Source organism: Anas platyrhynchos, chromosome 31 (assembly GCF_047663525.1).
Source record: "Anas platyrhynchos isolate ZD024472 breed Pekin duck chromosome 31, IASCAAS_PekinDuck_T2T, whole genome shotgun sequence".
Classification (NCBI taxonomy): domain Eukaryota; kingdom Metazoa; phylum Chordata; class Aves; order Anseriformes; family Anatidae; genus Anas; species Anas platyrhynchos.
Window position 1 is genome coordinate 374,597 of NC_092617.1, and position 21,617 is coordinate 396,213.

The window sequence follows — 21,617 nt, forward strand, 5'->3', positions numbered from 1 at the left end:
TATGTTTAGAGATACTCGGAAACAGCGAACCCGGAGGGTCCAGTTGCATGTGGGGCTGCATAAAGGCTTCCCTGGGGAGTTCTCTTGTACCCAAAGCCTTCCTTTGGGGGCACTTTTGGATGGTCCAAAGGGGCTCGCAACGCATTTCCTGGGGCCTGATTTTTCAGTCGTCTCCGATGACGGCTAGGGCTACGTTTAGGTTTGCTCAGGAACAGCGAACCCGGAGGGTCCTGTTGCATGTGGGGCTGCGTAAAGGCTCCCCTGGGGAGTTCACTTGTACCCAAAGCCTTCATTTGGGGGCACTTTTGGATGGGCGAAAAGGTCTCGCAACGCATTTCCTGCGGCCTGATTTTTTATTCCTCTCCGATGACGGCTAGGGTTAGGTTTAGTTTTCCTCAGGAACAGAGAACCCGGAGGGTCCAGTTGCATGTGGGGCTGCGTAAAGGCTCCCCTGGGGAGTTCTCTTGTACCCAAAGCCTTCATTTGGGGGCACTTTTTGATGGTCCAAAGGGGCTCGGAACGCATTTCCTGGGGCCTGATTTTTCACTCGTCTGAGATGACGGCTAGGGCTACGTTTAGGTTTACTCAGGAACATCGAACCCGGAGGGTCCAGTTGCATGTGGGGCTGCGTAAAGGCTCCCCTGGGGAGTTCTCTTGTACCCAAAGCCTTCCTTTGGGGGCACTTTTGGATGGTCCAAAGGGGCTCGCAACACATTTCCTGGGGCCTCATTTTTCACTCGTCTCCGATGACGGCTAGCGCTACGTTTAGGTTTGCTCAGGAACAGCGAACCCGGAGGGTCCAGTTGCATGTGGGGCTGCGTAAAAGCTCCCCTGGGGAGTTCTCTTGTACCCAAAGCCTTCCTTTGGGGGCACTGTTGGATGGGCAAAAAGGGCTTGGAACGCATTTCCTGTGGCATGATTTTTCAGTCGTCTTCGATGCCGGGTAGGGCTATGTATAAGGACACTCGGAAACAGCGAACCCGGAGGGTCCAGTTGCATGTGGGGCTGGGTAAAGGCTCCCCTAAGGAGTTCACTTGTACCCAAAGCCTTCCTTTGGGGGCACTTTTGGGTGGTCCAAAGGGGCTTGCAACGTGTTTTCTGGGGCCCGGTTTTTCAGTCTTCTCCCATGCCGGCTAGACATATATTTAGTGTTCCTCGGAAAATTCGAACCTGGAGGGTCCAGTTGCATGTGGGGCTGCGTAAAGGCTCCCCTGGGGAGTTCACTTGTACCCAAAGCCTTCTTTTGGGGGCACTTTTGGATGGTTTAAAGGGGCTTGCAACGCATTTCCAGGGGCCTGATTTTTCACTCGTCTCCGATGACGGCTAGGGCTACATTTATGTGTGCTCAGGAACAGCGATCCCGGAGGGTCCAGTTGCATGTGGGGCTGCGTAAAGTCTTCCCTGGGGAGATCTCTTGTACCCAAAGCCTTCCTTTGAGGGCTCTTTTGAATGGGCGAAAAGGGCTCGCAACGCATTTCCCGGGGCCTGATTTTTCAGTCGTCTTCGATGCAGGCTAGGGCTATGTTTAGGTTTGCTCAGGAAACAGCGAACCCGGAGGGTCCAGTTGCATGTGGGGCTGCGTAAAGGCTCCCCTGGTAAGTTCACTTGTACCCAAAGCCTTCCTTTGGTGACACTTTTGGATGGTCCAAAGGGGCTTGCAACGCTTTTTCTGGGGCCCAATTTTTCAGTCTTCTTTCATGCCGGCTTGGGCTACTTTTAGGGGTGCTCGTAAAAATCGAACCCGGAGGGTCCAGTTGCATGTGGGGCTGCATAAAGGCTCCCCTGGGGAGTTCTCTTGTACCCAAAGCCTTCCCTTGGGAGCACTTTTTGTAGGTCCGAAGGGGCTTGCAACGCGTTTTCTGGGGCCCGGTTTTTCAGGCTTCTCCCATGCCGGCTAGGGTTACGTTTAGGTTTGCTCAGGAACAGCGATCCCGGAGGGTCCAGTTGCATGTGGGGCTGCGTAAAGGCTCCCCTGGGGAGTTCTCTTGTACCCAAAGCCTTCCTTTGGGGGCACCTTTGGGTGGTCCAAAGGGGATCGCAACGCAATTCCTGGGGCCTGATTTTTCACTCGTCTGAGATGACGGCTAGGGCTACGTTTAGGTTTGCTCAGGAACAACGATCCCGGAGGGTCCAGTTGCATGTGGGGCTGCGTAAAGGCTCCCCTGGGGAGTTCTCTTGTACCCAAAGCCTTCCTTTGGGGGCACTTTTTGGTGGTCCAAAGGGGCTTGAAACGCATTTCCTGGAGCCTGATTTTTCAGTCGTCTTCGATGCCGGCTAGGGCTATGTTTAGGGATGCTCGGAAACAGCGAACTCGGAGGGTCCAGTTGCATGTGGGGCTGCGTAAAGACTCCCCTGGGGAGTTCTCTTGTACCAAAAGCCTTCCTTTGGGGGCACCTTTGGGTGGTCCAAAGGGGATCGCAACGCAATTCCTGGGGCCTGATTTTTCACTCGTCTGAGATGACGGCTAGGGCTACGTTTAGGTTTGCTCAGGAACAACGATCCCGGAGGGTCCAGTTGCATGTGGGGCTGCGTAAAGGCTCCCCTGGGGAGTTCTCTTGTACCCAAAGCCTTCCTTTGGGGGCACTTTTTGGTGGTCCAAAGGGGCTTGAAACGCATTTCCTGGAGCCTGATTTTTCAGTCGTCTTCGATGCCGGCTAGGGCTATGTTTAGGGATACTCGGAAACAGCGAACCCGGAGGGTCCAGTTGCATGTGGGGCTGTGTAAAGGCTCCCCTGGGGAGTTCAATTGTACCCAAAGCCTTCCGTTGGTGACACTTTTTGGTGGTCCAAAGGGGCTTGCAACGCGTTTTCTGGGGCCCGGTTTTTCAGTCTTCTCCCATGCCGGCTAAGGATATATTTAGGGTTGATCGGAAAAATCGGACCCGGAGGGTCCAGTTGCATGTGGGGCTGCGTAAAGGCTCCCCTGGGGAGTTCTCTTGTACCCAAAGCCTTCCTTTGGGGGCACTTTTGGATGGTCCAAACGGGCTCGCAACGCATTTCCTGGGGCCTGATTTTTCACTCGTCTTAGATGACGGCTAGGGCTACGTTTAGGTTTACTCAGGAACAGCGAACCCGGAGGGTCCAGTTACATGTGGGGCTGCGTAAAGGCTCCCCTGGGGAGTTCACTTGTACCCAAAGCCTTCATTTGGGGGCACTTTTTGGTGGTCCAAAGGGGCTTGCAACGCATTTCCTTTGTCCTGATTTTTCAGTCGTCTTCGATGCCGGCTAGGGCTATGTTTAGGGACACTCGGAAACAGCGAACCCGGAGGGTCCAGTTGCATGTGGGGCTGCGTAAAGGCTCCCCTGGGGAGTTCACTTGTACCCAAAGCCTTCCTTTGGGGGCACGTTTGGATGTTCCAAAGGGGCTCGCAACGCATTTCCTGGGGCCTGATTTTTCACTCGTCTCCGATGAAGGCTAGGGCTACGTTTAGGTTTGCTCAGGAACAGCGATCCCGGAGGGTCCAGTTGCATGTGGGGCTGCGTAAAGGCTCCCCTGGGGAGTTCACTTGTTCCCAAAGCCTTCCTTTGGGGGCACTTTTGGATGGGCGAAAAGGGCTCGCAACGCATTTCCTGGGGCCTGATTTTTCAGTCGTCTTCGATGCCGGCTAGGGATATGTTTAGGGATGCTCGGAAACAGCGAACTCGGAGGGTCCAGTTGCATGTGGGGCTGCGTAAAGGCTCCCCTGGGGAGTTCACTTGTACCCAAAGCCTTCCTTTGGGGGCACTTTTGGATGGTCCAAAAGGGCTCGCAACGCATTTCCTTGGGCCTGATTTTTCACTCGTCTTAGATGACGGCTAGGGCTACGTTTAGGTTTACTCAGGAACAGCGAACCCGGAGGGTCCAGTTGCATGTGGGGCTGCATAAAGGCTCCCCTGGGGAGTTCTCTTGTACCCAAAGCCTTCCTTTGGGGGCACTTTTGGATGGTCTAAAGGGGCTCGCAACGCATTTCCTGGGGCCTGATTTTTCACTCGTCTCCGATGAAGGCTAGGGATACGTTTAGGTTTGCTCAGGAACAGCGATTTCGGAGGGTCCAGTTGCATGTGGGGCTGAGTAAAGGCTCCCCTGGGGAGTTCTCTTGTACCCAAAGCCTTCCCTTGGGGGCACTTTTTGGTGGTCCAAAGGGGCTTGCAACGCATTTCCTGGGGCCTGATTTTTCAGTCATCTTCGATTCCGGCTAGGGCTATGTTTAGGGACATTCGGAAACACCGAACCCGGAGGGTCCAGTTGCATGTGGGGCTGCGTAAAGGCTCCCCTGGGGAGTTCTCTTGTACCCAAAGCCTTCCTTTGGGGGCACTTTTGGATGGGCGAAAAGGGCTCGCAACGCATTTCCTGGGGCCTGATTTTTCAGTCGTCTTCGATGCCGGCTAGGGCTATGTTTAGGTTTGCTCAGGAAACAGCGATCCCGGAGGGTCCAGTTGCATGTGGGGCTGCGTAAAGGCTCCCCTGGGGAGTTCACTTGTACCCAAAGCCTTCCTTTGGGGGCACCTTTGGGTGGTCCAAAGGGGCTCGCAACGCAATTCCTGGGGCCTGATTTTTCACTCGTCTGAGATGACGGCTAGGGCTACGTTTAGGTTTGCTCAGGAACAACGATCCCGGAGGGTCCAGTTGCATGTGGGGCTGCGTAAAGGCTCCCCTGGGGAGTTCTCTTGTACCCAAAGCCTTCCTTTGGGGGCACTTTTTGGTGGTCCAAAGGGGCTTGAAACGCATTTCCTGGAGCCTGATTTTTCAGTCGTCTTCGATGCCGGCTAGGGCTATGTTTAGGGACACTCGGAAACAGCGAACCCGGAGGGTCCAGTTGCATGTGGGGCTGCGTAAAGGCTCCCCTGGGGAGTTCAATTGTACCCAAAGCCTTCCGTTGGTGACACTTTTTGGTGGTCCAAAGGGGCTTGCAACGCGTTTTCTGGGGCCCGGTTTTTCAGTCTTCTCCCATGCCGGCTAGGGATATATTTAGGATTGATGGGAAAAATCGGACCCGGAGGGTCCAGTTGCATGTGGGGCTGCGTAAAGGCTCCCCTGGGGAGTTCTCTTGTACCCAAAGCCTTCATTTGGGGGCACTTTTTGGTGGTCCAAAGGGGCTTGCAACGCATTTCCTTTGTCCTGATTTTTCAGTCGTCTTCGATGCCGGCTAGGGCTATGTTTAGGGACACTCGGAAACAGCGAACCCGGAGGGTCCAGTTGCATGTGGGGCTGCATAAAGGCTCCCCTGGGGAGTTCACTTGTACCCAAAGCCTTCCTTTGGGGGCACTTTTGGATGGTCCAAAGGGGCTCGCAACGCATTTCCTGGGGCCTGATTTTTCACTCGTCTCCGATGAAGGCTAGGGCTACGTTTAGGTTTGCTCAGGAACAGCGATCCCGGAGGGTCCAGTTGCATGTGGGGCTGCGTAAAGGCTCCCCTGGGGAGTTCACTTGTTCCCAAAGCCTTCCTTTGGGGGCACTTTTGGATGGGCGAAAAGGGCTCGCAACGCATTTCCTGGGGCCTGATTTTTCAGTCGTCTTCGATGCCGGCTAGGGATATGTTTAGGGATGCTCGGAAACAGCGAACTCGGAGGGTCCAGTTGCATGTGGGGCTGCGTAAAGGCTCCCCTGGGGAGTTCACTTGTACCCAAAGCCTTCCTTTGGGGGCACTTTTGGATGGTCCAAAGGGGCTCGCAACACATTTCCTTGGGCCTGATTTTTCACTCGTCTTAGATGACGGCTAGGGCTATGTTTAGGTTTACTCAGGAACAGCGAACCCGGAGGGTCCAGTTGCATGTGGGGCTGCATAAAGGCTCCCCTGGGGAGTTCTCTTGTACCCAAAGCCTTCCTTTGGGGGCACTTTTGGATGGGTGAAACGGGCTCGCAACACATTTCCTGGGGCCTGATTTTTCAGTCGTCTTCGATTCCGGCTAGGGATATATTTAGGGTTGCTCGGAAAAAGCGAACCCGGAGGGTCCAGTTGCATGTGGGGCTGCGTAAAGGCTCCCCTGGGGAGTTCTCTTGTACCCAAAGCCTTCCTTTGGGGGCACTTTTGGATGGTCCAAAGGAGCTCGCAAAGCATTTCCTGGGGCCTGATTTTTCACTCGTCTCCGATGACGGCTAGGGCTACGTTTAGGGATGCTCGGAAACAGCGAACCCGGAGGGTCCAGTTGCATGTGGGGCTGCGTAAAGGCTCCCCTGGGGAGTTCTCTTGTACCCAAAGCCTTCCCTTGGGGGCACTTTTTGGTGGTCCAAAGGGGCTTGCAACGCATTTCCTGGGGCCTGATTTTTCAGTCGTCTTCGATGCCGGCTAGCGTTATGTTTAGGGATGCTCGGAAACAGCGAACCCGGAGGGTCCAGTTGCATGTGGGGCTGTGTAAAGGCTCCCCTGGGGAGTTCACTTGTTCCCAAAGCCTTCCTGTGGGGGCACTTTTGGATGGGCGAAAAGGGCTCGCAACGCATTTCCTGGGGCCTGATTTTTCAGTCGTCTTCGATGCCGGCTAAGGCTATGTTTAGGGATGCTCGGAATAATCGAACCCGGAGGGTCCAGTTGCATGTGGGGCTGCGTAAAGGCTCCCCTGGGGAGTTCTCTTGTACCCAAAGCCTTCCTTTGGGGGCACTTTTGGATGGTCCAAAGGGGCTCACGACGCATTTCCATGGGCCTCATTTTTCACTCGTCTCGGATGACGGCTAGGGATACGTTTAGGTTTGCTCAGGAACAGCGAACCCGGAGGGTCCAGTTGCATGTGGGGCTGCGTAAAGGCTCCCCTGGGGAGTTCACTTGTACCCAAAGACTTCCTTTGGGGGCACTTTTGCATGGTCCAAAGGGGCTCGCAACGCATTTCCTGGGGCCTGATTTTTCAGTCGTCTCCGATGACGGTTAGGGCTACGTTTATGTTTGCTCAGGAACAGCGATCCCGGAGGGTCCAGTTGCATGTGGGGCTGCGTAAAGGCTCCCCTGGGGAGTTCTCTTGTACCCAAAGCCTTCCTTTGGGGGCACTTTTGGATGGTCCAAAAGGGCTCGCAACGCATTTCCTGGGGCCTGATTTTTCAGTCGTCTTCGATGCCGGCTAGGGCTATGTTTAGGTTTGCTCAGGAAACAGCGAACCCGGAGGGTCCAGTTGCATGTGGGGCTGCATAAAGGCTCTCCTGGGGAGTTCACTTGTAACCAAAGCCTTCCTTTGGTGACACTTTTGGATGGTCCAAAGGGGCTTGCAACGCTTTTTCTGGGGCCCAGTTTTTCAGTCTTCTTTCATGCCGGCTTGGGCTACTTTTAGTGTTGCTCGTAAAAATCGAACCCGGAGGGTCCAGTTGCATGTGGGGCTGCGTAAAGGCTCCCCTGGGGAGTTCACTTGTACCCAAAGCCTTCCTTTGGGGGCACTTTTGGGTGGTCCAAAGGGGCTCGCAACGCATTTCCTTGGGCCTGATTTTTCACTCGTCTTAGATGACGGCTAGGGCTACGTTTAGGTTTACTCAGGAACAGCGAACCCGGAGGGTCCAGTTGCATGTGGGGCTGCGTAAAGGCTCCCCTGGGGAGTTCTCTTGTACCCAAAGCCTTCCTTTGGGGGCACTTTTGGATGGGTGAAACGGGCTCGCAACACATTTCCTGGGGCCTGATTTTTCAGTCGTCTTCGATTCCGGCTAGGGCTATGTTTAGGGACACTCGGAAACAGCGAACCCGGAGGGTCCAGTTGCATGTGGGGCTGCGTGAAGGCTCCCCTGGGGAGTTCAATTGTACCCAAAGCCTTTCGTTGGTGACACTTTTTGGTGGTCCAAAGGGGCTTGCAACGCGTTTTCTGGGGCCCGGTTTTTCAGTTTTCTCCCATGCCGGCTAGGGATATATTTAGGATTGATCGGAAAAATCGGACCCGGAGGGTCCAGTTGCATGTGGGGCTGCGTAAAGGCTCCCCTGGGGAGTTCTCTTGTACCCAAAGCCTTCATTTGGGGGCACTTTTTGGTGGTCCAAAGGGGCTTGCAACGCATTTCCTGCGTCCTGATTTTTCAGTCGTCTTCGATGCCGGCTAGGGCTATGTTTAGGGACACTCGGAAACAGCGAACCCGGAGGGTCCAGTTGCATGTGGGGCTGCGTAAAGGCTCCCCTGGGGAGTTCACTTGTACCCAAAGCCTTCCTTTGGGGGCACTTTTGGATGGTCCAAAGGGGCTCGCAACGCATTTCCTGGGGCCTGATTTTTCACTCGTCTCCGATGAAGGCTAGGGCTACGTTTAGGTTTGCTCAGGAACAGCGATCCCGGAGGGTCCAGTTGCATGTGGGGCTGCGTAAAGGCTCCCCTGGGGAGTTCACTTGTTCCCAAAGCCTTCCTTTGGGGGCACTTTTGGATGGGCGAAAAGGGCTCGCAACGCATTTCCTGGGGCCTGATTTTTCAGTCGTCTTCGATGCCGGCTAGGGATATGTTTAGGGATGCTCGGAAACAGCGAACTCGGAGGGTCCAGTTGCATGTGGGGCTGCGTAAAGGCTCCCCTGGGGAGTTCACTTGTACCCAAAGCCTTCCTTTGGGGGCACTTTTGGATGGTCCAAAGGGGCTCGCAACACATTTCCTTGGGCCTGATTTTTCACTCGTCTTAGATGACGGCTAGGGCTATATTTAGGTTTACTCAGGAACAGCGAACCCGGAGGGTCCAGTTGCATGTGGGGCTGCATAAAGTCTCCCCTGGGGAGTTCTCTTGTACCCAAAGCCTTCCTTTGGGGGCACTTTTGGATGGGTGAAACGGGCTCGCAACACATTTCCTGGGGCCTGATTTTTCAGTCGTCTTCGATTCCGGCTAGGGATATATTTAGGGTTGCTCGGAAAAAGCGAACCCGGAGGGTCCAGTTGCATGTGGGGCTGCGTAAAGGCTCCCCTGGGGAGTTCTCTTGTACCCAAAGCCTTCCTTTGGGGGCACTTTTGGATGGTCCAAAGGAGCTCGCAAAGCATTTCCTTGGGCCTGATTTTTCACTCGTCTCCGATGACGGCTAGGGCTACGTTTAGGGATGCTCGGAAAAGTCGAACCCGGAGGGTCCAGTTGCATGTGGGGCTGCGTAAAGGCTCCCCTGGGGAGTTCTCTTGTACCCAAAGCCTTCCCTTGGGGGCACTTTTTGGTGGTCCAAAGGGGCTTGCAACGCATTTCCTGGGGCCTGATTTTTCAGTCGTCTTCGATGTCGGCTAGCGTTATGTTTAGGGATGCTCGGAAACAGCGAACCCGGAGGGTCCAGTTGCATGTGGGGCTGCGTAAAGGCTCCCCTGGGGAGTTCACTTGTTCCCAAAGCCTTCCTGTGGGGGCACTTTTGGATGGGCGAAAAGGGCTCGCAACGCATTTCCTGGGGCCTGATTTTTCAGTCGTCTTCGATGCCGGCTAAGGCTATGTTTAGGGATGCTCGGAATAATCGAACCCGGAGGGTCCAGTTGCATGTGGGGCTGCGTAAAGGCTCCCCTGGGGAGTTCTCTTGTACCCAAATCCTTCCTTTGGGGGCACTTTTGGATGGTCCAAAGGGGCTCACGACGCATTTCCTTGGGCCTCATTTTTCACTCGTCTCGGATGACGGCTAGGGATACGTTTAGGTTTGCTCAGGAACAGCGAACCCGGAGGGTCCAGTTGCATGTGGGGCTGCGTAAAGGCTCCCCTGGGGAGTTCACTTGTACCCAAAGACTTCCTTTGGGGGCACTTTTGCATGGTCCAAAGGGGCTCGCAACGCATTTCCTGGGGCCTGATTTTTCAGTCGTCTCCGATGACGGTTAGGGCTACGTTTATGTTTGCTCAGGAACAGCGATCCCGGAGGGTCCAGTTGCATGTGGGGCTGCGTAAAGGCTCCCCTGGGGAGTTCTCTTGTACCCAAAGCCTTCCTTTGGGGGCACTTTTGGATGGTCCAAAAGGGCTCGCAACGCATTTCCTGGGGCCTGATTTTTCAGTTGTCTTCGATGCCGGCTAGGGCTATGTTTAGGTTTGCTCAGGAAACAGCGAACCCGGAGGGTCCAGTTGCATGTGGGGCTGCATAAAGGCTCTCCTGGGGAGTTCACTTGTAACCAAAGCCTTCCTTTGGTGACACTTTTGGATGGTCCAAAGGGGCTTGCAACGCTTTTTCTGGGGCCCAGTTTTTCAGTCTTCTTTCATGCCGGCTTGGGCTACTTTTAGTGTTGCTCGTAAAAATCGAACCCGGAGGGTCCAGTTGCATGTGGGGCTGCGTAAAGGCTCCCCTGGGGAGTTCTCTTGTACGCAAAGCCTTCCTTTGGGGGCACTTTTGGGTGGTCCAAAGGGGCTTGCAACGCGTTTTCTGGGGCCCGGTTTTTCAGTCTTCTCCCATGCCGGCTAGGGATATATTTAGGGTTGCTCGGAAAAAGCGAACCCGGATGGTCCAGTTGCATGTGGGGCTGCGTAAAGGCTCCCCTGGGCAGTTCTCTTGTACCCAAAGCCTTCCCTTGGGTGCACATTTTGGTGGTCCAAAAGGGCTTGGAACGCATTTCCTGGGGCCTGATTTTTCAGTCGTCTTCGATGCCGGCTAGGGCTATGTTTAGGGACACTCGGAAACAGCGAACCCGGAGGGTCCAGTTGCATGTGGGGCTGCGTAAAGGCTCCCCTGGGGAGTTCACTTGTACCCAAAGCCTTCCTTTGGGGGCACTTTTGGATGGTCCAAACGGGCTCGCAACGCATTTCCTGGGGCCTGATTTTTCACTCGTCTCCGATGAAGGCTAGGGCTACGTTTAGGTTTGCTCTGGAACAGCGATTTCGGAGGGTCCAGTTGCATGTGGGGCTGCGTAAAGGCTCCCCTGGGGAGTTCTCTTGTACCCAAAGCCTTTCTTTGGGGGCACTTTTGGATGGGCGAAAAGGGCTCGCAACGCATTTCCTGGGGCCTGATTTTTCAGTCGTCTTCGATGCCGGCCAGGGTTATGTTTAGGGATGCTCGGAAACAGCGAACCCGGAGGGTCCAGTTGCATGTGGGGCTGCGTAAAGGCTCCCCTGGGGAGTTCACTTGTACCCAAAGCCTTCCTTTGGGGGCACTTTTGGATGGGCGAAAAGGGCTCGGAACGCACTTCCTGGGGCCTGATTTTTCACTCGTCTCCGATGAAGGCTAGGGCTACTTTTAGGTTTGCTCTGGAACAGCGATTTCGGAGGGTCCAGTTGCATGTGGGGCTGCGTAAAGGCTCCCCTGGGGAGTTCTCTTGTACCCAAAGCCTTTCTTTGGGGGCACTTTTGGATGGGCGAAAAGGGCTCGGAACGCATTTCCTGGGGCCTGATTTTTCAGTCGTCTTCGATGCCGGCTTAGGATATGTTTAGGGATGCTCATAAACAGCGAACCCGGAGGGTCCAGTTGCATGTGGGGCTGCGTAAAGGCTCCCCTGGGGAGTTCTCTTGTACCCAAAGCCTTCCTTTGGGGGCACTTTTGGATATTCCAAAAGGGCTCGCAACGCATTTCCTGGGGCCTGATTTTTCAGTCGTCTTCGATGCCGGTTAGGGCTATGTTTAGGTTTGCTCAGGAAACAGCGAACCCGGAGGGTCCAGTTGCATGTGGGGCTGCATAAAGGCTCCCCTGGGGAGTTCACTTGTAACCAAAGCCTTCCTTTGGGGGCACGTTTTGGTGGTCCAAAGGGGCTTGCAACGCGTTTTCTGGGGCCCGGTTTTTCAGTCTTCTCCCATGCAGGCTAAGGATATATTTAGGGTTGCTCGGAAAAAGCGAACCCGGAGGGTCCAGTTGCATGTGGGGCTGCGTAAAGGCTCCCCTGGGGAGTTCACTTGTACCCAAAGCCTTCCTTTGGGGGCACGTTTTGGTGGTCCAAAGGGGCTTGCAACGCGTTTTCTTGGGCCCGGTTTTTCAGTCTTCTCCCATGCCGGCTAGGGATATATTTAGGGTTGCTCGGACAAAGCGAACCCGGAGGGTCCAGTTGCATGTGGGGCTGCGTAAAGGCTCCCCTGGGGAGTTCTCTTGTACCCAAAGCCTTCCTTTGGGGGCACTTTTGGATGGTCCAAAAAGGCTCGCAACGCATGTCCTGGGGCCTGATTTTTCAGTCGTCTTCGATGCCGGCTAGGGCTATGTTTAGGTTTGCTCAGGAAACAGCGAACCCGGAGGGTCCAGTTGCATGTGGGGCTGCGTAAAGGCTCCCCTGGGGAGTTCTCTTGTACCCAAAGCCTTCCTTTGGTGACACTTTTGGATGGTCCAATGGGGTTTGCAACGCGTTTTCTGGTGCCCGGTTTTTCACTCGTCTTCGATGCCGGCTAGGGCTATATTTAGGGACATTCGGAAATAGCGATCCCGCAGGGTCGAGTTGCATGTGGGGCTGCGTAAAGGCTCCCCTGGGGAGTTCACTTGTACCCAAAGCCTTCCTTTGGGGGCACTTTTGGATGGTCCAAAGGGGCTTGCAACGCGCTTTCTGGGGCCCAGTTTTTCAGTCTTCTTTTATGCCGGCTAGGGATACTTTTTGGGTTGCTCGTGAAAATCGAACCCGGATGGTCCAGTTGCATGTGGGGCTGCGTAAAGGCTCCCCTGGGGAGTTCACTTGTACCCAAAGCCTTCCTTTGGGGGCATTGTTGGATGGGCAAAAAGGGCTTGCAACGCATTTCCTGGGGCCTGATTTTTCACTAGTCTCCGATGACGGCTAGGGCTATGTTTAGGGATGCTCGGAAACAGCGAACCCGGAGGGTCCAGTTGCATGTGGGGCTGCGTAAAGGCTCCCCTGGGGAGTTCACTTGTACCCAAAGCCTTCCTTTGGGGGCACTTTTGGGTGGTCCAAAGGGCCTTGAAACGCGTTTTCTGGGGCCAGGTTTCTCAGTCTTCTCCCATGCCGGCTAGGGATATATTTAGGGTTGTTCGGAAAAATCGAACCCGGAGGGTCCAGTTGCATGTGGGGCTGCGTAAAGGCTCCCCTGGGGAGTTCACTTGTACCCAAAGCCTTCCTTTGGGGGCACTTTTGGATGGTCCAAAGGGGCCTGAAACGAGTTTTCTGGGGCACGGTTTTTCAGTCTTCTCCCATGCCGGCTAGGGCTATGTTTAAGGATGCTCGGAAAAATCGAACCCGGAGGGTCCAGTTGCATGTGGGGCTGCGTAAAGGTCCCCTGGGGAGTTCACTTGTACCCAAAGCCTTCCTTTGGGGGCACTTTTGGATGGGCGAAAAGGGCTCGCAATGCATTTCCTGGGGCCTGATTTTTCAGTCGTCTTCGATGCCGGCTAAGGCTATGTTTAGGGATGCTCGGAAACAGCGAACCTGGAGGGTCCAGTTGTATGTGGGGCTGCGTAAAGGCTCCCCTGGGGAGTTCACTTGTACCCAAAGCCTTCCTTTGGGGGCACTTTTGGGTGGTCCAAAGGGGCTCGCAACGCATTTCCTGGGTCCTGATTTTTCACTCGTCTTAGATGACGGCTAGGGCTACGTTAAGGTTTACTCAGGAACAGCGAACCCGGAGGGTCCAGTTGCATGTGGGGCTGCGTAAAGGCTCCCCTGGGGAGTTCTCTTGTACCCAAAGCCTTCCTTTGGGGGCACTTTTGGATGTTCCAAAAAGGCTCGCAATGCATTTCCTGGGGCCTGATTTTTCAGTCGTCTTCGATGCCGGCTAGGGCTAGGTTTAGGTTTGCTCAGGAAACAGCGAACCCGGAGGGTCCAGTTGCATGTGGGGCTGCATAAAGGCTCCCCTGGGGAGTTCTCTTGTACCCAAAGCCTTCCTTTGGTGACACTTTTGGATGGTCCAATGGGGTTTGCAACGCGTTTTCCTGGGCCCGGTTTTTCACTCGTCTTCGATGCCGGCTAGGGCTATATTTAGGGACATTCGGAAATAGCGATCCCGCAGGGTCGAGTTGCATGTGGGGCTGCGTAAAGGCTCCCCTGGGGAGTTCACTTGTACCCAAAGCCTTCCTTTGGGGGCACTTTTGGATGGTCCAAAGGGGCTTGCAACGCGCTTTCTGGGGCCCAGTTTTTCAGTCTTCTTTTATGCCGGCTAGGGATACTTTTTGGGTTGCTCGTGAAAATCGAACCCGGATGGTCCAGTTGCATGTGGGGCTGCGTAAAGGCTCCCCTGGGGAGTTCACTTGTACCCAAAGCCTTCCTTTGGGGGCACTGTTGGATGGGCAAAAAGGGCTTGCAACGCATTTCCTGGGGCCTGATTTTTCACTAGTCTCCGATGACGGCTAGGGCTATGTTTAGGGATGCTCGGAAACAGCGAACCCGGAGGGTCCAGTTGCATGTGGGGCTGCGTAAAGGCTCCCCTGGGGAGTTCACTTGTACCCAAAGCCTTCCTTTGGGGGCACTTTTGGATGGTCCAAAGGGGCTCGCAACGCATTTCCTGGGTCCTGATTTTTCACTCGTCTTAGATGACGGCTAGGGATATATTTAGGGTTGTTCGGAAAAATCGAACCAGGAGGGTCCAGTTGCATGTGGGACTGCGTAAAGGCTCCCCTGGGGGGTTCTCTTGTACCCAGAGCCTTCCTTTGGGGGCACTTTTGGATGGGTAAAAAGGCCTTGGAACGCATTTCTTGGGGCCTGATTTTTTCACTCGTCTTCGATGCCGGCTAGGGCTATGTTTAGGGATGCTCAGAAACAGCGAACCCGGAGGGTCCAGTTGCATGTGGGGCTGCGTAAAGGCTCCCCTGGGGAGTTCACTTGTACCCAAAGCCTTCCTTTGGGGGCACTTTTGGATGGTCCAAAGGGGCCTGAAACGAGTTTTCTGGGGCACGGTTTTTCAGTCTTCTCCCATGCCGGCTAGGGCTATGTTTAAGGATGCTCGGAAAAATCGAACCCGGAGGGTCCAGTTGCATGTGGGGCTGCGTAAAGGCTCCCCTGGGGAGTTCACTTGTACCCAAAGCCTTCCTTTGGGGGCACTTTTGGATGGGCGAAAAGGGCTCGCAACGCATTTCCTGGGGCCTGATTTTTCAGTCGTCTTCGATGCCGGCTAAGGCTATGTTTAGGGATGCTCGGAAACAGCGAACCTGGAGGGTCCAGTTGTATGTGGGGCTGCGTAAAGGCTCCCCTGGGGAGTTCACTTGTACCCAAAGCCTTCCTTTGGGGGCACTTTTGGGTGGTCCAAAGGGGCTCGCAACGCATTTCCTGGGTCCTGATTTTTCACTCGTCTTAGATGACGGCTAGGGCTACGTTAAGGTTTACTCAGGAACAGCGAACCCGGAGGGTCCAGTTGCATGTGGGGCTGCGTAAAGGCTCCCCTGGGGAGTTCTCTTGTACCCAAAGCCTTCCTTTGGGGGCACTTTTGGATGTTCCAAAAAGGCTCGCAATGCATTTCCTGGGGCCTGATTTTTCAGTCGTCTTCGATGCCGGCTAGGGCTAGGTTTAGGTTTGCTCAGGAAACAGCGAACCCGGAGGGTCCAGTTGCATGTGGGGCTGCATAAAGGCTCCCCTGGGGAGTTCTCTTGTACCCAAAGCCTTCCTTTGGTGACACTTTTGGATGGTCCAATGGGGTTTGCAACGCGTTTTCTGGTGCCCGGTTTTTCACTCGTCTTCGATGCCGGCTAGGGCTATATTTAGGGACATTCGGAAATAGCGATCCCGCAGGGTCGAGTTGCATGTGGGGCTGCGTAAAGGCTCCCCTGGGGAGTTCACTTGTACCCAAAGCCTTCCTTTGGGGGCACTTTTGGATGGTCCAAAGGGGCTTGTAACGCGCTTTCTGGGGCCCAGTTTTTCAGTCTTCTTTTATGCCGGCTAGGGATACTTTTTGGGTTGCTCGTGAAAATCGAACCCGGATGGTCCAGTTGCATGTGGGGCTGCGTAAAGGCTCCCCTGGGGAGTTCACTTGTACCCAAAGCCTTCCTTTGGGGGCACTGTTGGATGGGCAAAAAGGGCTTGCAAAGCATTTCCTGGGGCCTGATTTTTCACTAGTCTCCGATGACGGCTAGGGCTATGTTTAGGGATGCTCGGAAACAGCGAACCCGGAGGGTCCAGTTGCATGTGGGGCTGCGTAAAGGCTCCCCTGGGGAGTTCACTTGTACCCAAAGCCTTCCTTTGGGGGCACTTTTGGATGGTCCAAAGGGGCTCGCAACGCATTTCCTGGGTCCTGATTTTTCACTCGTCTTAGATGACGGCTAGGGATATATTTAGGGTTGTTCGGAAAAATCGAACCAGGAGGGTCCAGTTGCATGTGGGACTGCGTAAAGGCTCCCCTGGGGAGTTCTCTTGTACCCAAAGCCTTCCTTTGGGGGTACTTTTGGATTGGCGAAAAGGGCTCGCAACGCATTTCCTGGGGCCTGATTTTTCACTCGTCTCCGATGCCGGCTAGGGATACGTTTAGGTTTGCTCAGGAACAGCGAACCTGGAGGGTCCATTTGCATGTGGGGCTGCGTAAAGGCTCCCCTGGGGAGTTCTCTTGTACCCAAAGCCTTCCTTTGGGGGCACTTTTGGATGGTCCAAAAGGGCTTGGAACGCATTTCCTGGTGCCTGATTTATCACTCGTCTCCGATGACGGCTAGGGCTACGTTTAGGGATGCTCGGAAAAATCGAACCCGGAGGGTCCAGTTGCATGTGGGGCTGTGTGAAGGCTCCCCTGGGGAGTTCACTTGTACCCAAAGCCTTCCTTTGGGGGCACTTTTGGATGGGCGAAAAGGGCTCGCAACGCATTTCCTGGGGCCCGATTTTTCAATCGTTTACGATGACGGCTAGGGCTACGTTTAGGTTTGCTCAGGAACAGCGAACCCGGAGGGTCCAGTTGCATGTGGGGCTGCGTAAAGGCTCCCCTGGGGGGTTCTCTTGTACCCAGAGCCTTCCTTTGGGGGCACTTTTGGATGGGTAAAAAGGCCTTGGAACGCATTTCTTGGGGCCTGATTTTTCACTCGTCTTCGATGCCGGCTAGGGCTATGTTTAGGGACACTCGGAAACAGCGAACCCGGAGGGTCCAGTTGCATGTGGGGCTGCGTAAAGGCTCCCCTGGGGAGTTCACTTGTACCCAAAGCCTTCCTTTGGGGGCACTTTTGGATGGTCCAAAGGGGCCTGAAACGAGTTTTCTGGGGCACGGTTTTTCAGTCTTCTCCCATGCCGGCTAGGGCTATGTTTAGGGATGCTCGGAAAAATCGAACCCGGAGGGTCCAGTTGCATGTGGGGCTGCGTAAAGGCTCCCCTGGGGAGTTCACTTGTACCCAAAGCCTTCCTTTGGCGGCACTTTTGGATGGGCGAAAAGGGCTCGCAACGCATTTCCTGGGGCCTGATTTTTCAGTCGTCTTCGATGCCGGCTAAGGCTATGTTTAGGGATGCTCGGAAACAGCGAACCTGGAGGGTCCAGTTGTATGTGGGGCTGCGTAAAGGCTCCCCTGGGGAGTTCACTTGTACCCAAAGCCTTCCTTTGGGGGCACTTTTGGGTGGTCCAAAGGGGCTCGCAACGCATTTCCTGCGTCCTGATTTTTCACTCGTCTTAGATGACGGCTAGGGCTACGTTAAGGTTTACTCAGGAACAGCGAACCCGGAGGGTCCAGTTGCATGTGGGGCTGCGTAAAGGCTCCCCTGGGGAGTTCTCTTGTACCCAAAGCCTTCCTTTGGGGGTACTTTTGGATGGTCCAAAGGGGCTCACAACGCATTTCCTGGGGCCTGATTTTTCACTCGTCTCGGATGACGGCTAGGGCTACGTTTAGGTTTGCTCAGGAACAGCGAACCCGGAGGGTCCAGTTGCATGTGGGGCTGCGTAAAGGCTCCCCTGGGGAGTTCTCTTGTACCCAAAGCCTTCCTTTGGGGGCACTTTTGGATGTTCCAAAAAGGCTCGCAACGCATTTCCTGGGGCCTGATTTTTCAGTCGTCTTCGATGCCGGATAGGGCTAGGTTTAGGTTTGCTCAGGAAACAGCGAACCCGGAGGGTCCAGTTGCATGTGAGGCTGCATAAAGGCTCCCCTGGGGAGTTCACTTGTACCCAAAGCCTTCCTTTGGTGACACTTTTGGATGGTCCAATGGGGTTTGCAACGCCTTTTCTGGGGCCCGGTTTTTCACTCGTCTTCGATGCCGGCTAGGGCTATATTTAGGGACATTCGGAAATAGCGATCCCGCAGGGTCGAGTTGCATGTGGGGCTGCGTAAAGGCTCCCCTGGGGAGTTCACTTGTACCCAAAGCCTTCCTTTGGGCGCACTTTTGGATGGTCCAAAGGGGCTTGCAACGCGCTTTCTGGGGCCCAGTTTTTCAGTCTTCTTTTATGCCGGCTAGGGATACTTTTTGGGTTGCTCGTGAAAATCGAACCCGGATGGTCCAGTTGCATGTGGGGCTGCGTAAAGGCTCCCCTGGGGAGTTCACTTGTACCCAAAGCCTTCCTTTGGGGGCACTGTTGGATGGGCAAAAAGGGCTTGCAACGCATTTCCTGGGGCCTGATTTTTCACTAGTCTCCGATGCCGGCTAGGGCTACGTTTAGGGATGCTCGGAAACAGCGAACCCGGAGGGTCCAGTTGCATGTGGGGCTGCGTAAAGGCTCCCCTGGGGAGTTCACTTGTACCCAAAGCCTTCCTTTGGGGGCACTTTTGGGTGGTCCAAAGGGCCTTGAAACGCGTTTTCTGGGGCCAGGTTTCTCAGTCTTCTCCCATGCCGGCTAGGGCTACGTTTAGGTTTGCTCAGGAACAGCGAACCCGGAGGGTCCAGTTGCATGTGGGGCTGCGTAAAGGCTCCCCTGGGGAGTTCTCTTGTACCCAAAGCCTTCCTTTGGGGGCACTTTTGGATGGTCCAAAAGGGCTTGGAATGCATTCCCTGGGGCCTGATTTTTCACTCGTCTCCGATGACGGCTAGGGCTACGTTTAGGGATGCTCGGAAAAATCGAACCCGGAGGGTCCAGTTGCATGTGGGGCTGCGTGAAGGCTCCCCTGGGGAGTTCACTTGTACCCAAAGCCTTCCTTTGGTGACACTTTTGGATGGTCCAAAGGGGCTTGGAACGCATTTCCTGGGGCCTGATTTTTCACTCGTCTCCGATGACGGCTAGGGCTATGTTTAGGGATGCTTGGAAAAATCGAACCCGGAGGGTCCAGTTGCATGTGGGGCTGCGTAAAGGCTCCCCTGGGGAGTTCACTTGTACCCAAAGCCTTCCTTTGGGGGCACTTCTGGATGGGCGAAAAGGGCTCGCAACGCATTTCCTGGGGCCTGATTTTTCAGTCGTCTTCGATGCCGGCTAGGGCTATATTTAGGGATGCTCGGAAACAGCGAACCCGGAGGGGTCCAGTTGCATGTGGGGCTGCGTAAAGGCTCCCCTGGGGAGTTCACTTGTACCCAAAGCCTTCCTTTGGGGGCACTTTTGGATGGTCCAAAGGGGCTTGCAACGCATTTCCTGGGGCCCGGTTTTTCAGTCTTCTTTCATGCCGGCTTGGGCTACGTTTAGGGTTGCTCGGAAAAATCGAAACCGGAGGGTCCAGTTGAATGTGGGGCTGCGTAAAGGCTCCCCTGGGGAGTTCTCTTGCACCCAAAGCCTTCCTTTGGGGGCACTTTTGGGTGGTCCAAAGGGGCTTGAAACGCGTTTTCTGGGGCCCGGTTTCTCAGTCTTCTCCCATGCCGGCTAGGGATATATTTACGGTTGTTCGGAAAAATCGAACCCGGAGGGTCCAGTTGCATGTGGGGCTGCGTAAAGGCTCCCCTGGGGAGTTCTCTTGTACCAAAAGCCTTCCTTTGGGGGTACTTTTGGATTGGCGAAAAGGGCTCGCAACGCATTTCCTGGGGCCTGATTTTTCACTCGTCTCCGATGCTGGCTAGGGCTACGTTTAGGTTTGCTCAGGAACAGCGAACCCGGAGGGTCCAGTTGCATGTGGGGCTGCGTAAAGGCTCCCCTGGGGAGTTCTCTTGTACCCAAAGCCTTCCTTTGGGGGCACTTTTGGATGGTCCAAAAGGGCTTGGAACGCATTTCCTGGTGCCTGATTTTTCACTCGTCTCCGATGACGGCTAGGGCTACGTTTAGGGATGCTCGGAAAAGTCGAACCCGGAGGGTCCAGTTGCATGTGGGGCTGCGTAAAGGCTCCCCTGGGGAGTTCACTTGTACCCAAAGCCTTCCTTTGGGGGCACTTTTGGATGGGCGAAAAGGGCTCGCAACGCATTTCCTGGGGCCCGATTTTTCAATCGTTTACGATGACGGCTAGGGCTACGTTTAGGTTTGCTCAGGAACAGCGAACCCGGAGGGTCCAGTTGCATGTGGGGCTGCGTAAAGGCTCCCCTGGGGGGTTCTCTTGTACCCAGAGCCTTCCTTTGGGGGCACTTTTGGATGGGTAAAAAGGCCTTGGAACGCATTTCTTGGGGCCTGATTTTTCACTCGTCTTCGATGCCGGCTAGGGCTATGTTTAGGGATGCTCAGAAACAGCGAACCCGGAGGGTCCAGTTGTATGTGGGGCTGCGTAAAGGCTCCCCTGGGGAGTTCTCTTGTACCCAAAGCCTTCCTTTGGGGGCACTTTTGGATGGTCCAAAGGGGCCTGAAACGAGTTTTCTGGGGCACGGTTTTTCAGTCTTCTCCCATGCCGGCTAGGGCTATGTTTAGGGATGCTCGGAAAAATCGAACCCGGAGGGTCCAGTTGCATGTGGGGCTGCGTAAAGGCTCCCCTGGGGAGTTCACTTGTACCCAAAGCCTTCCTTTGGGGGCACTTTTGGATGGGCGAAAAGGGCTCGCAACGCATTTCCTGGGGCCTGATTTTTCAGTCATCTTCGATGCCGGCTAAGGCTATGTTTAGGGATGCTCGGAAACAGCGAACCTGGAGGGTACAGTTGTATGTGGGGCTGCGTAAAGGCTCCCCTGGGGAGTTCACTTGTACCCAAAGCCTTCCTTTGGGGGCACTTTTGGGTGGTCCAAAGGGGCTCGCAACGCATTTCCTGGGTCCTGATTTTTCACTCGTCTTAGATGACGGCTAGGGCTACGTTAAGTTTTACTCAGGAACAGCGAACCCGGAGGGTCCAGTTGCATGTGGGGCTGCGTAAAGGCTCCCCTGGGGAGTTCTCTTGTACCCAAAGCCTTCCTTTGGGGGCACTTTTGGATGGTCCAAAGGGGCTCACAACGCATTTCCTGGGGCCTGATTTTTCACTCGTCTCGGATGACGGCTAGGGCTACGTTTAGGTTTGCTCAGGAACAGCGAACCCGGAGGGTCCAGTTGCATGTGGGGCTGCGTAAAGGCTCCCCTGGGGAGTTCTCTTGTACCCAAAGCCTTCCTTTGGGGGCACTTTTGGATGGTCCAAAAAGGCTCGCAACGCATTTCCTGGGGCCTGATTTTTCAGTCGTCTTCGATGCCGGCTAGGGCTAGGTTTAGGTTTGCTCAGGAAACAGCGAACCCGGAGGGTCCAGTTGCATGTGGGGCTGCATAAAGGCTCCCCTGGGGAGTTCTCTTGTACCCAAAGCCTTCCTTTGGGGGCACTTTTGGATGGTCCAATGGGGTTTGCAACGCGTTTTCTGGGGCCCGGTTTTTCACTCGTCTTCGATGCCGGCTAGGGCTATATTTAGGGACATTCGGAAATAGCGATCCCGCAGGGTCGAGTTGCATGTGGGGCTGCGTAAAGGCTCCCCTGGGGAGTTCACTTGTACCCAAAGCCTTCCTTTGGGGGCACTTTTGGATGGTCCAAAGGGGCTTGCAACGCGCTTTCTGGGGCCCAGTTTTTCAGTCTTCTTTTATGCCGGCTAGGGATACTTTTTGGGTTGCTCGTGAAAATCGAACCCGGATGGTCCAGTTGCATGTGGGGCTGCGTAAAGGCTCCCCTGGGGAGTTCTCTTGTACCCAAAGCCTTCATTTGGGGGCACTTTTGGATGGTCCAAAAGGGCTT